This window comes from Lissotriton helveticus, chromosome 11, assembly GCF_964261635.1.
Source record: "Lissotriton helveticus chromosome 11, aLisHel1.1, whole genome shotgun sequence".
NCBI classification, from domain to species: domain Eukaryota; kingdom Metazoa; phylum Chordata; class Amphibia; order Caudata; family Salamandridae; genus Lissotriton; species Lissotriton helveticus.
In genome coordinates, this window is record NC_136072.1 from 661,499,162 (window position 1) to 661,512,559 (window position 13,398).

General features: G+C 44.7%; 1 protein-coding gene across 3 annotated transcripts in view; it reads right to left on the reverse strand.

Moving 5' to 3' along the window:
* LOC144791743 (zinc metalloproteinase-disintegrin-like lachestatin-1) overlaps positions 1-13,398 on the reverse strand; it is a 4,387,327-nt gene that overhangs the window by 2,586,399 nt on the left and 1,787,530 nt on the right. The window lies entirely within an intron of this gene.

Below are 13,398 nucleotides of genomic sequence, written 5' to 3' on the forward strand. Positions count from 1 at the left end.
CACCCACCACCACCACCCTCCCCGGGAACATGGGGGCCTGTTGGGAGTTGTAGTTGTGAGCTCTCACACACCCCACCCACCACCACCACCGCCCTCCCCGTGAACATGGGGGCCTGTTGGGAGTTGTAGTTGTGAGCTCTCACACACCCCACCCACCACCACCGCCCTCCCCGTGAACATGGGGGCCTGTTGGGAGTTGTAGTTGTGAGCTCTCACACACCCCACCCACCACCACCATCGCCCTCCCCGTGAACATGGGGGCCTGTTGGTAGCCATGTACATATTGGTGAGTATGTGTCCGACGTGCATGGGTTGGGGCATAGGAGATGTGTCTTCTCAGTTGTGTGAGCCTGACCATGTCGTACTGATCGTGGTGCTTGGTTTGTACTTACCAGCCTCTTCTCCTTCCTCAAGTCCGTCTAGGCTCTCTGGGTGAAGTATAACCAGCACCTTCTCCTCCCAATCGGTGTAGGGTATGGGCTCCGGGGGTGTTCCGCCGCCAGTATGATTGGCTCTTGCATAGTTTTTGGCGCGGATGCCTTTCACCCTGGTCTTCAGGTCATGCCACCGCCTCTGAATTTCGTGCTTCGTCCTTGGCACCGTCCCTGACGCATTCACCCGACTGACGATTCTGTCCCACATGTGATTCTTTTGCGCCACGGAGGTCTGCTGGACTTGGGCCCCGAAGATGTGGGGCTCAACACGGATGATTTCATCTACCATTACCTTCAACTCCGTCTCCGTGAATTTAGGGTTTTTTTTTGGGTGCCATGGTGTGTGGTGCTCAGTGTGTGGGTTGAGTGAGTTGGGGGGTGCAGGTGTGTGGTGTGTGATGTGTAGGAATGGTGTGGTGGGTGTTTGTGTGGTGGGTGTGGTAGGGTGGTGGTTGTGTGTCTTCTATTTGAGTAAGCTGTATATCGATTAGGGCCTCTTGCTAGCAGCAATGCTGTGATGCAAAGGATTGTGGTAGTGGGTGGGTGTCATTTTATAGCCGTGTCTCAATGGTTGTTGGCAGTCAGGTGGTAGGTGGGCGTGTTGACTAGTGTGCATTATTGGGTACTTGGGGGGTGTCATGGTGGCTTGTGATTGGTGTTGGTGTATCAGGTGGGGGGGTTGTCAATTTTCGTGTGTTTGCTAATTACTTGCGGTACACTTTCTGACATTTGTTTGACGTTAGGGATGTTGTGCGTGTTGGCCTTCCGCAGTGATGCACTGTTTATCGTTACATTCTTTCCGCCGCGGACGTGGATGGCTGTGCGTACCGTGGTACAGGCGGATTTATCCTAATTGCGGACACGGAGTTTTCACAGGTATGGCGGTAAATGTGTCTTTTTCCGCGGTCATTGCCGTCCGCGGCCGTGACTGTTCATTAGGCTCCGGACGGAGTTAGATGTGTTCCGTCCACCGCGGACGGTGTTTGTTATGATCCGTCCGCCGCGGTCGGAGTTTCGTGACATGAATATCCTAATCGCAACCGCGGATTCTCCGCGGCGCGGCCGGGAGTAAAATTTCCCCAAACATGGCGGACAGTACCCGTTTCCGTCCGCCATCCTAATCGACCCCTAAATACAGAGCAGCGTTGGTTCACTGAGGAATGTTTCTTCGGAATAATATTTATTTTCATTGAAAGGAACCGAAGCTGCTTTTAAGTACTTTTTCGGGTCAGTGTCTTTCAGCTGCCGTTGGGTGTAAATTGCTCCCCTTGACACGAGAATGAGTCGGTGTAAGCGCTTCCACCGAGCCTATCTCTGCCGCGTCGGTCTGGATGCACTGTCTGCTCGGATACTAATGATGCAGGGTATGCAGAATGGCCATTACATCCACACTCCGGAGTCCCTCATTCTCTTCCCACCTTTGATGTCTGCATCTCAAGATGCGCTGCTCATATTTTAGGCAATGGGCCATTAGCTTTGGAAATACGTGAATGTGAGCAACTTGGGCAGTCGGTTCGATTCTATTTAGCAGAGACCGAAGGCTGCTCGAGTGACGTGGCTCGTGCACAGACATCAATTTACGTTTAGATGTTATAACAAAAACACCATGTGGCAGCCCAAAGGGATTGTGAATGTCTCCCAGAAGAGCTGCCGACCTGGCTATTTTGTGATATTAACTATTTTATAATATTTTGAGCTGACCATTTTAATATAAAAGTTATAGGGTAGACAGAGCATGGTGTAATGTGTAATGCCCACCAAATGCCAATGTAATATAAAAGTTATAGGGTACAGCAGGGTGTAATATAGTCTCACCAAATACCATCGAAATATAAAAGTTATAGGTTATTGCATGGTGTAATGTACAATGTCAACTGAATACCAATAGGGGATGTACCATGATCCACCACAATCCCGGCGGTCATTTAATAATTCAATGACGTCCACATGCACACTATACAGAGCCTATGCCACATACTAAGAGGTATATTAGCAGTTGTAAAAGTATCGACCTGTAAAATGTTATTGGCAATATATAAAACATGTATCCTTAATGGAATGGGCCGAGAATACATAACAGTGTATTTTTTCTATAATGCCACAGGTGCACCTGACATGATAATGTACTATAGTGCAAGGGGTATGGTTGTGATAACTTACCAGAACCTGCGCTGTACTATGTCACGATAGTGTACCACCTCTTTATGCATTTTGTATACGTCCCATGATTGCTAAGAGGGCATAACTGGAGCTGCTGCGTAATTCACTGAAGAAAGGTCATACAGCACCGCAACCAACCCGCAAATAAATCTAGCTATCAGTTGCTAGGAGATACTTTCGATAAAGAAATGCTGAATTAATAGACATTCATTTGTATGAAAAACTGACTAACTTGGAGATTTTATGCAGGGTATTTGCATCAGAATGTTGACTCTATCTACCAGTATAGCTTCCTGTATTTCACTCTAATGGGGCAAGATTAAAATATATGATTTTAGGCTTTCCAATTGTTTAAAAATGCTGCAATTCAGGAAAATTGCACCTCTAATTTATGGGCCTAGTGTTATTCTTGTGAAGGTTAGGAATCAGTGCACTGTGGCAAAACCAGTTAAATCAGCCCCTGCGTCAATTGCATCAACACGCACAGACACACGCACGCACACACACACTCACACCCGCACGAGGGTGGCTGGTCAGTGATGCCCTTGGGACTTTTGCAGTAAAAGCTTGTTTTTCTTTTTATCTCCTGACTTGCTTTTTCCTCACCTACTCTACAATGTTCTTTAGCCTGCTTCCCATCCCGCTGGCTGTGTTACCTCCTAACGTTTGTTTTAGTGGGCCCAGCAGCTGAACGTGCTTAAGGACCATCTCTTTCCTTTCTTGCGTTTCATGAGCACCTTCATTATTTTTTCCCATTTCAGCTTATCACTCTCACATGGCTGTCTGTTATGTTAGGATGGTAAGTTAAAAATGGCTGTGGTGCTTTATGATGCATGCTTACATCATGGCACAGACATTACAGCACAAAACATGACGAGCGTGCACATGCACAACAAAACATGCTTCTGCATCGGCAGCAATCTAGGAAGAGGTTTCTTTTAATTGCAAACCCACTCAAAGTTTGGGGATCGTGTATGCACATGCAGCTCGATGCATGCATTTACATGCCACTTCCAAAAAGTATTCGCAAACCATGACCTTTTAAAACTGAGACCTATTGGTTTTGCCAATGTTTATTTTTAACAGCAGAGCCTGTGGTTCTCTGTGACCCAATAGAGTCAAATATGAAACGAGTTTCACATATTAAGTGCTTTACAAATATCATATGAAAGAGCATGGAGATTTAGTCTGAATGCAGCTCAAACTCATCCGTGATGTCCCTGATTCGATGTAGATTAAAAAAACAGATTGCTAGCATGCTGCTTTGGTGACCTGTGCCCCAAACACAGCTCTACGTGCCCCATAAAAAAGAAAAGCATTGGCATAGCCAATAGGTCTCGCCTTTGGGACATTACAAGTCTTTAGCCATGCAACAGTTGATGTTGCACCAATGATATTGTGCTGCATAAATAAATACTTACAAGGTCCCAAAGGCGAGACCTATTGGCTATGCCAATATTTGTTATTACTTGATATGAGCTGAAGTTTTTTCAGTTGCAACACAGTGGTTAAACAGTTTTTTAAATACCATTATTGCGCCTTCATTTTCTTCATTGTTTAAACCGCTTGTATATTTGGTTTTTGAATGGTCATCTACTAGCAGTATCTGAGCCTGTGGCAATGAGATAAAATCTCACTACTCAAATATGCCTGGTCATCAGCAGTGACTATTATTGTAGTTTTCCAATTTTAATTGACAATCTGTACACAGGGGCGTAACGCAGGTCCCTGCAGCGCTGATGGCCCCCCTAGGATCGGGTGAGGGCCTCTGTCCTTCTTCAGCAGCAGAAAATAGAAAGAATGACAGCCAGTCCAAATCTCTGATGCCGGCATCTTCTCTATTGCTCCCTAAGCCAAAAGAACCCAAACGAGTAGGTAATATAAGTAACCACAATCTGACGCATCCATTGGTCAAATTTGATACTCCTCCAGCCGGGGAGAAAAAAACTGATGTGACCTTCCTCCGGGTGATAATGTGCAATCTTGGGTGAAATGAAGTGGTTTTGCAGAAGCTGCTGGAAATGGGTCTAGGGTTTAGCTAGATTGCTTCCCATGAGGGCCTAGAAGCTTTTGGTCTGATCCCATTAATCTACTTTGAAAGGACTAAGGGGCTTGTTGTTGTTGAGGCATGAAGTCGATGATGAAGTGGTGAGTACATGTGAGTTCAGTGGTATAACTGTATTTGATATGGTCACTGGAGGTGACTATTGGGTCAAGCATGGTTCGTGCAATATGCCTGGGGTTGTGTACGAGTTAGGTATGGCCAATGTTGTTCAGACTGTCAAGAAGTTTGGTGGAGTTAGGGTCTGTTTTGTTGTTAAAGTAGAAGCTGATGTCACCCAGGAACATGAACTCCTTCAAGTAGATGGTAAGAGGGGCAATAACATTAGTGATGAGGTTGTAGAAGATGGTTTGAAGTCTTGGTGGATGGTGTGCAAGGGTTCCCCTGATGGTGGACTTCTTATCCGTTAGGATAATGAAGTTGAGGTGTTCCATTGCTTGGATGGTGTCATCCATTGCGATGGTGCATTTCATGGAGTACTGTGGATGATGGCGATTCCTCCACCTGGCTTGTTCATGCTGTCAGAGTTTCTGTATCCTGAAGGTACGGGGGTAACAATGTCAGGTTCTAATGCGGAGTTCAGCCAGGTCTCAGTTAGGACGACGATGCCAGGTGCAAGAGTGTTGAGAAGGTCCTAGACCTCGATGGCATGTTTGCTGAGTGAGCAAGTGTTCAGAGTGCAGGCAAGCTGGTGGTGTTAGCTGGTGTTACACGTCGAGTGGGCTGGCTACAGCTGAGAGGTTTGGAAGCATATTTTGACAGGTGGACTGGCAGAGGGTGCAAGTGAAAGATTTTACTGTAGAGTATGAGGCGGCATGGTTGCAGTGATAGTGGCGGTGTCCAGGGTTGAGGGTTGAAGTGTATAGACATGTAGCTATGAGTGGCGGTCGGACTAGTCTTCCTGGTGCTGGGTGCCTGTCCAGGCACAGACGTGTACAGAGAAGTTTTCCTTTGCCCCGTAAGTTGGTCCTGGGAGGTGTGCTAAGAGGCACTGGGTGGGGATGGCACATAGGTGGAAAGGCGAAGCATGAGCAGATACGGACAGGGGAAGGCAGGTAAGAGAAGGGGGAGGTGGAGAGGTAGAAGAAAGGAGCGAGAAATGGGAAAATGGGTCAGCAGACAAAGTGGATCAAAAGTGCTCAAAGAGGGTGGAAGGAATAAAGTGAGAACACAGCAACAGGAAAAAGACTGAAGTGGAGAGTGAGAAAAACAGGCAAGAAACGGGCATGAGCAGCAGCATAAACAGTGGTAAAGAGAGTAGGAAGAGGTTTGAGAAGAGAGTATTGCAGAAGCAGGCAGAGGGAGAAGAATGTAGCAGAGGAGAGTGGGCCTACAAGAATGTGGATACTAGAGCTGGTCAAGGGCCAACAGAGGTAGATGGAAAGCTGAGCCTGGTCACCTGCCAAGGCCCAGTTTAAGGTACAACAAAGTTACTGAAGATGCCAAAAAAGCATTTCATATGGAGTGGGTGTCAGCCTTAACTACAGAGGTGATCAGACCTTCCAACAGCAGTTTGGGGGTAATTTATACGTTGGCATAAGTATACTCAATAGCATCAGTAACAAAGTATACATATCTTTAACATGAAGGTCCTGCCACCTAATTTAAATGCAGGTGGACTTTAAATTTGTCCACAGCAGAAAATACTCTGTCTCCACAGTGGTCAAAGTTCTCCAATTCAACTTGGGAGTAAGGGCCGTCAGAGAAATGGCTACATGTCTACCAGCCCAATGGAGATTGACGGACATGTAATCTTGCCAGGTTTTACCTGGCAGTAAGGAGCAGTATAAACATTTCATTTTCCCCCGCCATGGAAGAAGCCTGCCCATGATAAGGGAAACATATTTTTTCTTTATAAAAAGGAAATCCAGTTTGGGGATTTTCTTTTTGTACACATAACATATACTCTGTGCAACAGGACTGTGTCCTGCTGATGCAGCCCAGTTGCATAGAGTAAAATGCATTAACATGAACTGATTAATGATATTTCCTGTCAATGCTTTCATAAATGACCGCCTGCTTGGCATTCCTTTATAAATTGGGTGGACGCTGTACTGTCCCTCCGTCATGGGGACAGAGTAATATATCCCAGCTACCCTCTTTATCTCTAATATGTGTTTCAAAGTACATTATCTCCTCTTAAAATGTAATAATTTGTCTTACATTTTTCTAACAGAATGACTTGAATAAGGCTAAATCTACAGTAAATGTTTCTTAAGTTGGTAGTGGCTTACACAGTGCGGCACCACAGCAATGTTCTCTGTATACATGAATGGAATACACAACATGTTGGAACTTACGAGAATAACAGAGCATAGTCATGAGCATTCCTGTTCAGCAATTCATCATGTTTCCAAGCTGAAAACCTTTCGAGGCTGGTTTGAACTGATGTATCCACCTCTATCAGATCCTTTGTTTCCCAAATTTCTAAGCCAGTCAATGCCACAAAAATATGAATAGATTTAAAAACCTGGAGGAATGCATAAAACAGACTGTTTCATTGCCTAAACATGTATTGTGAAAAGTTTTCATTTCAGTTCACAAGTGCAGTCTACAATCATCTAATGACTCTGAAATATAATATTAGGTCTGGAATTAGCAAAGACCGTTTGATTTTATGATATTTGTATATATAATATGCTTACTTAAAGGGGACTTCAGCCAGCCCTCTTCATCCAAAGGATTGCTGTTGTATAATTCACACTGTTCTTTCTTTCCTACCCTACAGCATATAGAGCAGCACAGTCTATGTCGAATACAGAGGTCGTCAATACCACCATTACGGTCATTTTTAGGTCTCACCTAGGCAGCGCTCATACGCTGCATAGGAGACCGAAGCACATACTCGTGCTTGTGGCGGCATTCACCTTGTGGGAGCACACAGGTGCGCACCACAAGCACGAGAATGTGCTTAAAATATGAGCTGGTTGCTCTCAAGCGCACTCACACATCTCTCCTCGCCCACACGTTATTTTTACTTGTTTCTCTCGCAAGCTCACTATTGTGCAAGAGAAAGCGAAAGTGTGCCATTTACCTTAGCTTTACCTATGCCTATATGCCTCCACTAGCCTCCTATTATTTATTTCCATTCTCTTTAGAAAAACAAGTGATTGTGTCGCAATGACCTGCACATACTAGTCCCCTACATCCCTCTTTTGTGTTTAGGGGGATACCTGCACCCCTCATACCCACTCTGAGTTGAACACTGAGTAATTTGTGCCCGGAATGGAACCCCCTGAACCCACGTGGACTTTCGTTTTGTAAGGAGTCTGAAGAACACTTTTCTTCTGGATGACTTAAGCTTTCAACTCAGATGGAGGTCTCCTCACACTTTTGGTCTAGGTTAGGAAGATGCAGTAAAAGCTGATGCACCCCAAACTAACACTACACCCACTTCTGGTCATGTTGCATGCTGTGTAAATACCCATAGTGAACAGATGGAGTGATATAAATACGCATATTTAGTGAGGGAAGTATTTTTTTAATGAGCTATTGCACTTCCAACTTACTGCCCGGCAGCACTTTGTCACATGATTATTTTAAAATAATTGTTCATTACGGAGGTAATTAAAATGACCACACGTATTCTTGATTGGAGTATTACTTCTGTTCTCACTTTTATTCACACCCACTCATTGGCTGTTTTTCTTCAGATCATCACCCTCGCAAAATCTGTACTAAATGTTTCTTCAACCACTGCACTTTACCAACCTGCCTCAGTAATCGTTTTGCCTTCCTGGCATGCCGCCTTTTTAACTCTTTTATATTCTTTGATCAGTCTTTGGTGTAGAGCAGTGTTCTTCAATCTGTGGGGTGCGCCCCCCTGGGGGGGCGCGACACCTTTCCAGGGGGGACGCGCACTCCACTTCAATCTGACCTTTGTGCCCTGCAGTCATCCATCTGTCCGTGCAAGTCTTCTTGAAGGACTCCGGACTCCGGTAAGTGGAAGGGGGAGGGAGGTGAGATCGATAGAGCAGGGGGTGCCAGTTCTTTTGTTATGTTAACTCTCCCCGGAGGGGGTTAATCACAGAGCTGACGGCTTCAGCTGCAGTGGGACATGCTTTTAGTTTTAGCAGAGGAGACCCCTCGCCTTCCACTGCACCTGAAGCATGGCAGCTCTGTGAATTAACCCCCTCCTGGGAGAGTTAGCTCTTCCCAGAACGGAGACAAAGTTTCCAGGGACATAATGCTCCGTTTGCTTCCTCTTGTATTTGTTTACTCATGATTGTCACTTTTGCCTCATGTAAATTAGCGTTTGCTTTTGTAATTTGTTCACTTGTAATGTTCTCATGTATCAGTTCTGTTCCTATTGTGAAGCGCTCTGACCCCTTCGGGTAAAGTCTGCGCTACATAAAAACGCATAAATAAATAAATAAAGGGGTTGGGTGGGGGGGACTGAAAGAGCCAGCTCTATTCTACAGAGTCTTGCCCTCATGACCTTGAATCATTTTAAAACACAGTGTTGTAAATAACGTTTTTCAATCATTCATTTTTAATGTGTAAAAGTCTATTACATACATTTTGCAGACAAAATGTGTTTATGCGTCATGCGACTTCCATATAAAAAGTTTATTTTAGATCAATACATGACCTCACATATGAGAAATAGAAGGTGGTGAAAGATTATTTACAGTAATATTAGTGAATTGCTGTTTTGTTACATACTGAAAACACACATCACTATCCCTGAATATCCTATGTACACACATTTAGTATTTGACCAAAGAAAGCATGAAAGAGCTGAGACTAGATCATAAAATCAAAGCTGGTCCGAACAGGGGCCCCAAAAATACATTTGGCCCACAGGCCCCAAAATCCTTAAAACGTCCCTGAAAGTTTATTTTAAAATTACACAGGCAGGCGCGCAAAATGCCAGCCAGCCATGTGTTATTTAAACAGCTTTCAAATTGCTTTTTGTTGATTCATTTGTAATGTGCCTTTTCTATCTTTGTTCCCTTTTATTATCAGTCATGGATCATTCATGCAGCTCTAGAAAACAATTAAACGTTCTTTCTATTTATATTTGCTGTTCAAAGTATGCACAGACAAGTGCTGAAAATACAGCTTTAGGTGACTGCTTATTTTTATACCATCTGTGACATCAAAATAATGAGCTGTCAACCGTAATCATAAGACTGGAAGTTTGTTGAGGGATCAGCACATTATTTATTTCCTCCACCCTGATTCCTGGTTACTGCCACAATATCAATAGTTTAACACATTTGAAACCCTATGCTGCCGTCAATAATATGCTGAGTTACTTCAAGTGTCTGGGAATGCACCCTGCATTCAGACCACTCACTCCTCATTCTCGCCCTTCACTTTCACTCTCACCCAGCACTCACACTGACCCCGATGCACTCACACCATTCACCCACTTACCCTCCACTACCAGCGATCACAATGCACTCACACCATTCACCCGCTCACCCTGCACTCACACTGATCACCATGTTCTCACACCATTCACCCACTTACCCTCCACTCACAGTGATCACTCTGCACTCACAATGCACTTGCACTTTTCACCCTGTACCTCAGCCTGCAGTCACACAAGCACACTACTCAAGCTGTACTCGTGAAACTTCACTCACCTGTCCCCCTCACTGTTCAATCTGAAATCTCACTCCAAAAAGCCCAACACTAACTATACATACATTCGTCCCACTCTGCACTAATATGCACCCCCAATTTCATATGGTCGCCTCACTCACCCCTGTACACAAGTATGGGCATGTTGTGCCCCATTAAGGTTTTCGTCCTAAATTACAAAAGGAGACTTCTAAATGCACTACAATGCAGCCTTCCAGGGGGCCCTTGATCGAGACACTTCTGAATATTAACTGTAAACGATTTTAGAATTTCGACTACAGTGCCTGTGCACCGTTAGTAGCCTGGCTAAATAGGGTATGGCAGAGCTGAAAATAAATCATTTAAACTCAAAACTGTACTGAACAGGGGCCCCCAAAATAGTTTTGGTCCAGGGCACCCAAAATCCCTAACATGTCCCTACCATCACAAAGTCTGTCAGACAACATTACTCTGAAGTAAACTAGGCAACATCATTAATTTATTATTAGTCTATTTTTTTTTAACATAAGCCTCACATGTCCCAAACCCCCACTACTTCAGGCAAGCAACTTATCGTACCACTAAGGAATTCTCAGTGAGGTGTTTGTTCAGCTCCTTCTCTGTGGACTTTCAACTGTCTTCGGATCCATAACTGGTTGGTGGGCATTTTGTCCCATTATAATTCTGCCTAAAACGTTTGTTAATGATTTCTAGAGAAGATTTGTTTCTCGTGTTCCAGCTCTGTGCTTGGGAGTTCTCGAAACATCTGACAACACTGTCTCCCTTACAGTCCTTGTCTTGGCTGAAAATGTCTGCAGAATATTCAGCTTTGGGAGAAACTGCTATCAAAACTCTCTTGCCTTTCAGCTCGCCCCATTTATGTGAGATTGGGTTCTGAGCACTTGCGGTATTAAAGACGAAGTACTGTTCAAGACTGGATTTGGAGCACAACCTGAGGAAGGCAGTAGCAAAAATCCATCCACAGATTGACCGTCTCTGAAAAACAGGCACTCCCATCACATTAATGTTGGTGGTGTTATTATCAATCCATGTCATATGTAAAACAAAGCATCCTAGTAAAAACAATTTGCACACATTTTATCTTGGAAAGTGGTGTTTTGAGCTGTGTAATAAGCCTCTGTCATTTCACCACACCCACCTACTCACAAACCTGCAGTTTACTAAGCACTCTTATTGTATTGAATGTTATTCGCTGAATATGCCCGGAATGTGCGCGTGGCGGTCGAGTCCAGAAATTTCTGTCAGGTGGTGGGGGGCCCCAACATCTAAAAAAATCAGCTGGGGAGGCTCAACCTACAAAAATTTGAAGACCTCTGGTGTAGAGTGAAGCAACACGACGATGAGTGCAAATGTGAAAAATGCAGATGCATCAAATTAATGGTTTGGTCACTAGTGCGTGTTTCGGAGCAGTAATTGATTTGTGACTTGCAGAGATAAAATAACCTGTCCCGGCTTCTTACGTGAATGAACACAAGGCTGTAAGGAGGGACCTAGTGTAGTTCCGGGTCCCAATTAAGTGCCCCTCATTTGCAAATCAGCTACTTAAAAAAAGCGTTACACATTTGTAAATCAGGGCAGTTGAAAAATTATAGCACCCCACTATATTTTGTAAGGGACGAGAGACTACACGCATTTGTGCTTGCTGCAGGCACAGATTGACTAACTTGAAAAACCACCCGATCATAACATAGACTCACAAACAGCCAAAAGAACAAACTTAAAAAACAGTCTTTACACTGATCTGTGAGACAACCCCTTAAGACATTGCCAGATTACCTTATAGGCCAATCCTAAATAATCTAATTAACTCTGCCTGGTTACGTAAGGAAAGAAACATAGTGTCCATGTTGCTATTTGCTCATTGCTTATAGAGAAGATTTGTTTTGACTTGTTGACTGTTGCTGCTCTAGATTATGTTGAACGTGTTACTGATATTTGTACTAGTAGCATGATTGTTTCTTGAACAAATAAAACAATAAGGCAAAACGCTGGCTTATTTAGGTCGCTTTTAGGTCTCGTCCTACGCAATGCGCATGCCTTGCATAGGAGGGGACCTAACGCCATTGGCAGAGTTTTTTAAGCAAAGACGTGCATTGCTTCCAATGCAATGCGTGCACAACTTGGCGATTTCCTTTCTTGAGCGCGCAGCACCATATGGTGTCACGCTCCCGAAAGGAAATCCCCCATGCCCCCTCCCCCTGCTGCCACTTTCACTGCCGCGCGGCTAATGCTTGTTCCTCTTTACTCCCATTCCTCCTCATTTAAAAACGCAATTGAGATGCGCCCAGATGCACTGATTGGCAGCACGAAGCACTATTCAAGGGTGTTGATTGCCTTTCCGAGATGGTTTATAGAATGGCGGCACTGCAATTAAACTTAATGCATGAGTGGACGGCAGTGGTACTGGGGTAGACATCACCATATATACTCTTTACCCACTGTTGTTCGCCAACTCTAGAGTGATTAAAGGATGACGATGGGGGTCACTAGAGTGAAACGATACAGCTCTGTTTATGGCAAGGAAACTGATGCACTTAATATGTTTAAGAATTTTTATATACATATATTATGGTTCTCGTTTTACTGCAGCAATGAATTCGCTCGGCTGGCGCCATATAACAAATGTGTGAATGAGGAGACAATATAAAAATTTCAAATTACTGCCACTTAATGACTGCAGCACAGGCACAGCCTCAGATGGGATTGTCTGCCTCGCAGTTTAGCGTGATATATCGTGGAGCTCGTGCGCTCCCACTAAGTTGGCCACGCACGTTGGGGCCGCCGCGCTTTGATCCTTGTGGCTGGCGTGATCGCCCCATTAGGCAGACAACATGGCAAGAGGCAACACAAATCATCAGCTTGGGTAAAGCTGAGGGGCCTGTGGTATGTCACAGGGCGGGCTGTAGGGCCGACCCTGTAGCCTACCGTTCTGACACATTTCCAGCTTATTAAAAAGATAATGGGGTCGCTCCAATCAATCAATCAATCAATCAGTCAATTTATATAGCGCGCTGGTCACCTGCTAGGGTCTCAAGGCGCTGGGGGGTGGGTCCGTTACTGCTCGTACAGTCAAGTCTTGAGTTGCTTCCTGAAGGAGAGATGGTCCTGGGTCAGCCGAAGGTGGATGGGGAGGGAGTTCCATGTCTTGGC